This window comes from Melanerpes formicivorus, unplaced genomic scaffold, assembly GCF_026170545.1.
Source record: "Melanerpes formicivorus ecotype bairdi unplaced genomic scaffold, bMelFor1.0.p_v2 SCAF_320, whole genome shotgun sequence".
Classification (NCBI taxonomy): Eukaryota; Metazoa; Chordata; class Aves; order Piciformes; family Picidae; genus Melanerpes; species Melanerpes formicivorus.
The window spans coordinates 135001-142500 of NW_027142672.1; positions in this window are offsets into that span (position 1 = coordinate 135001).

The window sequence follows — 7500 nt, forward strand, 5'->3', positions numbered from 1 at the left end:
TCGTTGCCGAGCCCGGGCTGGGCTCCGGCTCACGGACGAGCGAAACCCATCCAACACCGCTGAGGGTGCGCCAGCGGCCGCTCCAAACCGCCGCGCCTTTGTTCGGCCCCGCGGGTCCCCTCTCTGACCCGGGCGAAGCCACCGAGAAGCCAGACGGACCCCTGCCCAGCCGCCTGGCGGGTGGCTTGGAGCAGCCGCTCGGCAGCGCTGCCCTGGGAGTGCTCGGCGTCGCTTGTTCCCTCATATACGGAACTGGAGGGCCGTCAGCTCCGGCGAGCGCACAACCAGCCGACCTCCGCCCAGCGGCAGGTCGCAGAAATCACGCCGGCTTGTACGATGACGTAGGCGGAGGCAGAGCGCAACAGCGACCCCTTGGCGACAAGCGCGATCTCCGCGGAGAGCACGTCTACTCGCCGAGGGAGAGCACGTCTACTCGCCGAGGGAGAGCACGTCTACTCGCCGAGGGAGAGCACGTCTACTCGCCGAGGGAGAGCACGTCTACTCGCCCAGGGAGAGCACGTCTACTCGCCCAGGGAGAGCACGTCTACTCGCCCAGGGAGAGCACGTCTACTCGCCCAGGGAGAGCACGTCTACTCGCCCAGGGAGAGCACGTCTACCTCGCCGAGGGAGAGCACGTCTACTCGCCCAGGGAGAGCACGTCTACTCGCCCAGGGAGAGCACGTCTACTCGCCGAGGGAGAGCACGTCTACTCGCCCAGGGAGAGCACGTCTACTCGCCCAGGGAGAGCACGTCTACTCGCCCAGGGAGAGCACGTCTACTCCGCCCAGGGAGAGCACGTCTACTCGCCGAGGGAGAGCACGTCTACTCGCCCAGGGAGAGCACGTCTACTCGCCGAGGGAGAGCACGTCTACCTCCCGCCTGAGGGAGAGCACGGGGGGGGGGGACAAAGACAGGCGGCAGCAGCTTCGGTGAACGTCACCCGGGAGGCGACCGGGGCTGTCCCGGGGCAGTCCCGGGAAGCCGGCGTCCGACACAGGGAACCGTCAGCTGCCGGACCGGGGCGAATCCCCGCGGCCACGGCAGGGGTGGGGGCTCGAAGACAGCCGGCAGCCGCTTCGGTGAACGTCACCCGGGAGGAGACTGGGGCCCTCCCGGGACCGTCCCGGGAAGACGACGTTCGGCACGAGATCCCGGCCGCGGCCGGACCGGCTCGAAGCCTCGCGGTCCCGGCAGCAGCCGGAGCCGCTCGCCGCCTCGGGCTCCCGGCCCCCTACAGATCCGGCGACTCGTTCACGGGCGGCGGGGGGAGGCAGTGGAGGGGGTGCGGGGAGAAGCGGCAGCGGAGGCGGAGGGGGGGGGGGCTCGAAGACAGCCGGCAGCCGCTTCGGTGAACGTCACCCAGGAGGCGATCGGGGCCGTCCCGGGGCCGTCCCGGGATGCCGGCTTCCGGCACGGGGTCCCGGCCGCGGCCGGACCGGCTCGTATCCCCGCGGCTCCGGCAGGGGGGGGGGGGCTCGAAGACAGCCGGCAGTCGCCTCGGTGAACGTCACCCGGCCGGCGACCGCGGCCGTTCCGGGGCCGTCCCGGGAAGCCTGCGACAGGCACGGGGTCCCAGCCGCGGCCGGACCGACTCGAAGCCCCGCGGCCCCGGCACGGGGGAGGCCCAAAGACTGGCGGCAGCCGCTTCGCTGAACGTCACCCGGCCGGCGACCGGGGCCGTCCCGGGGCCGTCCCGGGATGCCGGCATCCGGCACGGGGGTCCCGGCCGCGGCCGGAGCGGCTCGAATCCCCGCGGTCCCGGCAGCAGCCGGAGCCGCTCGCCGTTCGGGCTCCCGGCACCCTACGGATCCGCCGACTCGTTCGCCGGCGGCGGGGGGAGGCAGTGAAGGAGGTGCGGGCAGAAGCGGCAGCGGAGGCGGAGGGGGGGGGGGGGCTCGAAGACAGCCGGCAGCCGCTTCGGAGAACGTCACCCGGCCGGCGACCGCGGCCGTTCCGGGGCCGTCCCGGGAAGCCTGCGACAGGCACGGGGTCCCGGCCTCGGCCGGACCCGCACTGGGTGCCGCCGCCTCGGGCTCTCGGGACGGTATGGATCCGCCGACTCGTTCGCCGGCGGCGGGGGGAGGCAGTGGAGGGGGTGCGGGGAGAAGCGGCAGCGGAGGCGGAGGGGGGGGGGGGCTCGAAGACAGCCGGCAGCCGCTTCGGTGAACGTCACCCGGCCGGCGACCGGGGCCGTCCCGGGGCCGTCCGGGGATGCCGGCTTCCGGCACGGGGTCCCGGCCGCGGCCGGAGCGGCTCGAATCCCCGCGGTCCCGGCAGCAGCCGGAGCCGCTCGCCGTTCGGGCTCCCGGCACCCTACAGATCCGGCGACTCGTTCGCGGGCGGCGGGGGGAGGCAGTGGAGGGGGTGCGGGCAGAAGCGGCCGCGGAGGCGGAGGGGGGGGGGGGGCTCGAAGACAGCCGGCAGCCGCTTCGGTGAACGTCACCCGGGAGGCGACCGGGACCGGCCCGGGAAGCCATCGTCCGGCCCCGGATCCCGGCCGCGGCCGGACCGGCTCGAAGCCCCGCGGCCCCGGCACGGGGGAGGCCCAAAGACTGGCGGCAGCCGCTTCGCTGAACGTCACCCGGCCGGCGACCGGGGCCGTCCCGGGGCCGTCCCGGGATGCCGGCTTCCGGCACGGGGTCCCGGCCGCGGCCGGAGCGGCTCGAATCCCCGCGGTCCCGGCAGCAGCCGGAGCCGCTCGCCGTTCGGGCTCCCGGCACCCTACGGATCCGCCGACTCGTTCGCCGGCGGCGGGGGGAGGCAGTGGAGGGGGTGCGGGCAGAAGCGGCAGCGGAGGCGGAGGGGGGGGGGCTCGAAGACAGCCGGCAGCCGCTTCGGTGAACGTCACCCGGCCGGCGACCGGGGCCGTCCCGGGGCCGTCCGGGGATGCCGGCTTCCGGCACGGGGTCCCGGCCGCGGCCGGAGCGGCTCGAATCCCCGCGGTCCCGGCAGCAGCCGGAGCCGCTCGCCGTTCGGGCTCCCGGCACCCTACAGATCCGGCGACTCGTTCGCCGGCGGCGGGGGGAGGCAGTGGAGGGGGTGCGGGGAGAAGCGGCCGCGGAGGCGGAGGGGGGGGGGGGGCTCGAAGACAGCCGGCAGCCGCTTCGGTGAACGTCACCCGGGAGGCGACCGGGACCGGCCCGGGAAGCCATCGTCCGGCCCGGGATCCCGGCCGCGGCCGGACCGGCTCGAATCCCCGCGGCCCCGGCACGGGGGAGGCCCAAAGACTGGCGGCAGCCGCTTCGCTGAACGTCACCCGGCCGGCGACCGGGGCCGTCCCGGGGCCGTCCCGGGATGCCGGCTTCCGGCACGGGGTCCCGGCCGCGGCCGGAGCGGCTCGAATCCCCGCGGTCCCGGCAGCAGCCGGAGCCTCGCCGTTCGGGCTCCCGGCACCCTACGGATCCGCCGACTCGTTCGCCGGCGGCGGGGGGAGGCAGTGGAGGGGGTGCGGGCAGAAGCGGCAGCGGAGGCGGAGGGGGGGGGGCTCGAAGACAGCCGGCAGCCGCTTCGGTGAACGTCACCCGGCCGGCGACCGGGGCCGTCCCGGGGCCGTCCGGGGATGCCGGCTTCCGGCACGGGGTCCCGGCCGCGGCCGGAGCGGCTCGAATCCCCGCGGTCCCGGCAGCAGCCGGAGCCGCTCGCCGTTCGGGCTCCCGGCACCCTACAGATCCGGCGACTCGTTCGCCGGCGGCGGGGGGAGGCAGTGGAGGGGGTGCGGGGAGAAGCGGCAGCGGAGGCGGAGGGGGGGGGGGGGCTCGAAGACAGCCGGCAGCCGCTTGGGTGAACGTCACCCGGGAGGCGACCGGGACCGGCCCGGGAAGCCATCGTCCGGCCCGGGATCCCGGCCGCGGCCGGACCGGCTCGAATCCCCGCGGCCCCGGCACGGGGGAGGCCCAAAGACTGGCGGCAGCCGCTTCGCTGAACGTCACCCGGCCGGCGACCGGGGCCGTCCCGGGGCCGTCCCGGGATGCCGGCTTCCGGCACGGGGTCCCGGCCGCGGCCGGAGCGGCTCGAATCCCCGCGGTCCCGGCAGCAGCCGGAGCCGCTCGCCGTTCGGGCTCCCGGCACCCTACGGATCCGGCGACTCGTTCGCCGGCGGCGGGGGGAGGCAGTGGAGGCGGTGCGGGGAGAAGCGGCAGCGGAGGCGGAGGGGGGGCGGGGGGGGACGATAGTGGCGGGGGGCGGGGGGGTGCTCGAAGGCAGCCGGCAGCCGGTTCGGTGAACATTCGCCGGGGCGGGGGGGCGACCTGTCCGTGCCCGGGGCAGCCCCGGGAAGCCGGCAGCCAGCACGGGGTCCCGGCAGCACCTGTTCCCTGCCCTGGGACTTGCCGTGCCCGGCGGCCGGTTGCCGGGTGGGGGGAGCGATGAGAGGCGGGGCGCAGCGGCCGGGGCAGCGCCGGGCCGCAGCGGGGGGCTGGGCGGGTGGGGTAGGCGTCGAGCGGCAAGCCCTCGGCTGCAGCGAATGTTCGGCGGTGCGGGGCGGGGGGGGGACGGGACGACACGTTGGGGGCGCCGAGTCCGAGCCACCCCCGGCCCCAGGGGCGGCCGGAGGGGGAGGCCGGTGCCTGGCCCTGGGAGCTGCTGGGCGCCGGATGGCCGAGGGTGCGTCAGAAGCCGCCCGAGCGGTCGAGCAGGTCCTCCAGAAAGGCCTAGGGTGGCTTCGAGGGCCCCGGGAGCAGTCGAGGGAGGCCTCCAGGCAGGTCTGGAGTGGATGGGAGGCCTTCCAAAGCAGACAAGGGAGGCTGCCAGCGGGGCCTAGGCTGGCACTGCAGCCTGTAAATGGTTGGGGGGGGGGCCTCTGGTGCGGCCTGGAGTCTCTGGGTGGCGTCCAGAGAGGTGCAAAAGATCCTCTGGTGCGGCCTGTGGTGGTGGAGAAGCCTGCAGAGCGTGCGGGGGAGGCTTCTGGTGCGGCCTGGGGTGGGTCGGAAGCCTGCAGAGCGTGCGGGAGAGGCTTCTGCTGCGGCCTGGGGTGGCTGAGAAGCCTGCAGAGCGTGCGGGAGAGGCTTCTGGTGCGGCCTGGGGTGGCTGAGAAGCCTGCAGAGCGTGCGGGAGAGGCTTCTGCTGCGGCCTGGGGTGGCTGAGAAGCCTGCAGAGCGTGCGGGGGAGGCTTCTGTTGGGGCCTGGGGTGGGTCAGAAGCCTACAGAGCGTGCGGGGGAGGCTTCTGTTGGGGCCTGGGGTGGCTGAGAAGCCTGCAGAGCGTGCGGGAGAGGCTTCTGGTGCGGCCTGGGGTGGCTGAGAAGCCTGCAGAGCGTGCGGGAGAGGCTTCTGCTGCGGCCTGGGGTGGCTGAGAAGCCTGCAGAGCGTGCGGGGGAGGCTTCTGTTGGGGCCTGGGGTGGGTCAGAAGCCTACAGAGCGTGCGGGGGAGGCTTCTGGTGCGGCCTGGGGTGGGTCGGAAGCCTGCAGAGCGTGCGGGAGAGGCTTCTGTTGGGGCCTGGGGTGGCTGAGAAGCCTGCAGAGCGTGCGGGGGAGGCTTCTGCTGTGGCCTGGGGTGGCTGAGAAGCCTGCAGAGCGTGCGGGGGAGGCTTCTGCTGCGGCCTGGGGTGGCTGAGAAGCCTGCAGAGCGTGCGGGGGAGGCTTCTGCTGCGGCCTGGGGTGGCTGAGAAGCCTGCAGAGCGTGCGGGGGAGGCTTCTGGTGCGGCCTGGGGTGGGACGGAAGCCTGCAGAGCGTGCGGGGGAGGCTTCTGGTGCGGCCTGGGGTGGGACGGAAGCCTGCAGAGCGTGCGGGGGAGGCTTCTGGTGCGGCCTGGGGTGGGTCGGAAGCCTGCAGAGCGTGCGGGAGAGGCTTCTGCTGCGGCCTGGGGTGGGTCGGAAGCCTGCAGAGCGTGCGGGAGAGGCTTCTGTTGGGGCCTGGGGTGGCTGAGAAGCCTGCAGAGCGTGCGGGAGAGGCTTCTGGTGCGGCCTGGGGTGGCTGAGAAGCCTGCAGAGCGTGCGGGAGAGGCTTCTGGTGCGCCCTGGGGTGGCTGAGAAGCCTGCAGAGCGTGCGGGAGAGGCTTCTGGTGCGGCCTGGGGTGGCTGAGAAGCCTGCAGAGCGTGCGGGAGAGGCTTCTGCTGCGGCCTGGGGTGGCTGAGAAGCCTGCAGAGCGTGCGGGAGAGGCTTCTGCTGCGGCCTGGGGTGGCTGAGAAGCCTGCAGAGCGTGCGGGAGAGGCTTCTGCTGCGGCCTGGGGTGGCTGAGAAGCCTGCAGGGCGTGCGGGAGAGGCTTCTGCTGCGGCCTGGGGTGGGTGGGAAGCCTGCAGAGCGTGCGGGGGAGGCTTCTGGTGCGGCCTGGGGTGGCTGAGAAGCCTGCAGAGCGTGCGGGAGAGGCTTCTGCTGCGGCCTGGGGTGGCTGAGAAGCCTGAAGAGCGTGCGGGAGAGGCTTCTGGTGCGGCCTGGGGTGGCTGAGAAGCCTGCAGAGCGTGCGGGAGAGGCTTCTGCTGCGGCCTGGGGTGGCTGAGAAGCCTGCAGAGCGTGCGGGAGAGGCTTCTGCTGCGGCCTGGGGTGGGTCGGAAGCCTGCAGAGCGTGCGGGAGAGGCTTCTGCTGCGGCCTGGGGTGGGTCGGAAGCCTGCAGAGCTTGCGGGGGAGGCTTCTGGTGCGGCCTGGGGTGGCTGAGAAGCCTGCAGAGCGTGCGGGGGAGGCTTCTGGTGCGGCCTGGGGTGGCTGAGAAGCCTGAAGAGCGTGCGGGAGAGGCTTCTGGTGCGGCCTGGGGTGGCTGAGAAGCCTGCAGAGCGTGCGGGAGAGGCTTCTGCTGCGGCCTGGGGTGGCTGAGAAGCCTGCAGAGCGTGCGGGAGAGGCTTCTGCTGCGGCCTGGGGTGGGTCGGAAGCCTGCAGAGCGTGCGGGAGAGGCTTCTGCTGCGGCCTGGGGTGGGTCGGAAGCCTGCAGAGCTTGCGGGGGAGGCTTCTGGTGCGGCCTGGGGTGGGTCGGAAGCCTGCAGAGCATGCGGGGGAGGCTTCTGCTGCGGCCTGGGGTCTCTGGGTGGCCTCTAGAGAGGTGCAAAAGACCCTCTGGGTTGGGCTGGGGTGGCTCTTGGACCCCTGCCACACAGTGGAGAGAGGCCTCCGGCCCGCCACCTGTGTCCCTGTGTGCCTGAGTGCCTGTGTCCCTGTGTCCCTGTGTCCCTGAGTGCCTGAGTGCCTGTGTCCCTGTGTCCCTGTGTCCCTGAGTGCCTGAGTGCCTGTGTCCCTGTGTCCCTGTGTCCCTGTGTCCCTGTGTCCCTGTGTCCCTGAGTGCCTGAGTGCCTGAGTGCCTGTGTCCCTGTGTCCTTGTGTCCCTGTGTCCCTGTGTCCCTGTGTGCCTGAGTGCCTGTGTCCCTGTGTCCCTGTCTGTGTACCTGTGTGCGAGAGTGTCCGGCACGCCACCCAGCGGCGGCGGGCAAGCAGGTAGGCGGGTGGGCGGGCCGGCGAGGGCCAGTGTGAGTTTGGGGGGTGGGAGGGGAGGCGGCAGCTGGAAGCGTCAGAGGAGGGGGCGTGGCTCCGGCTGGCCCCGGGAGCAGGTTCCCGGGACCGGGACCGGCTGGACCCGG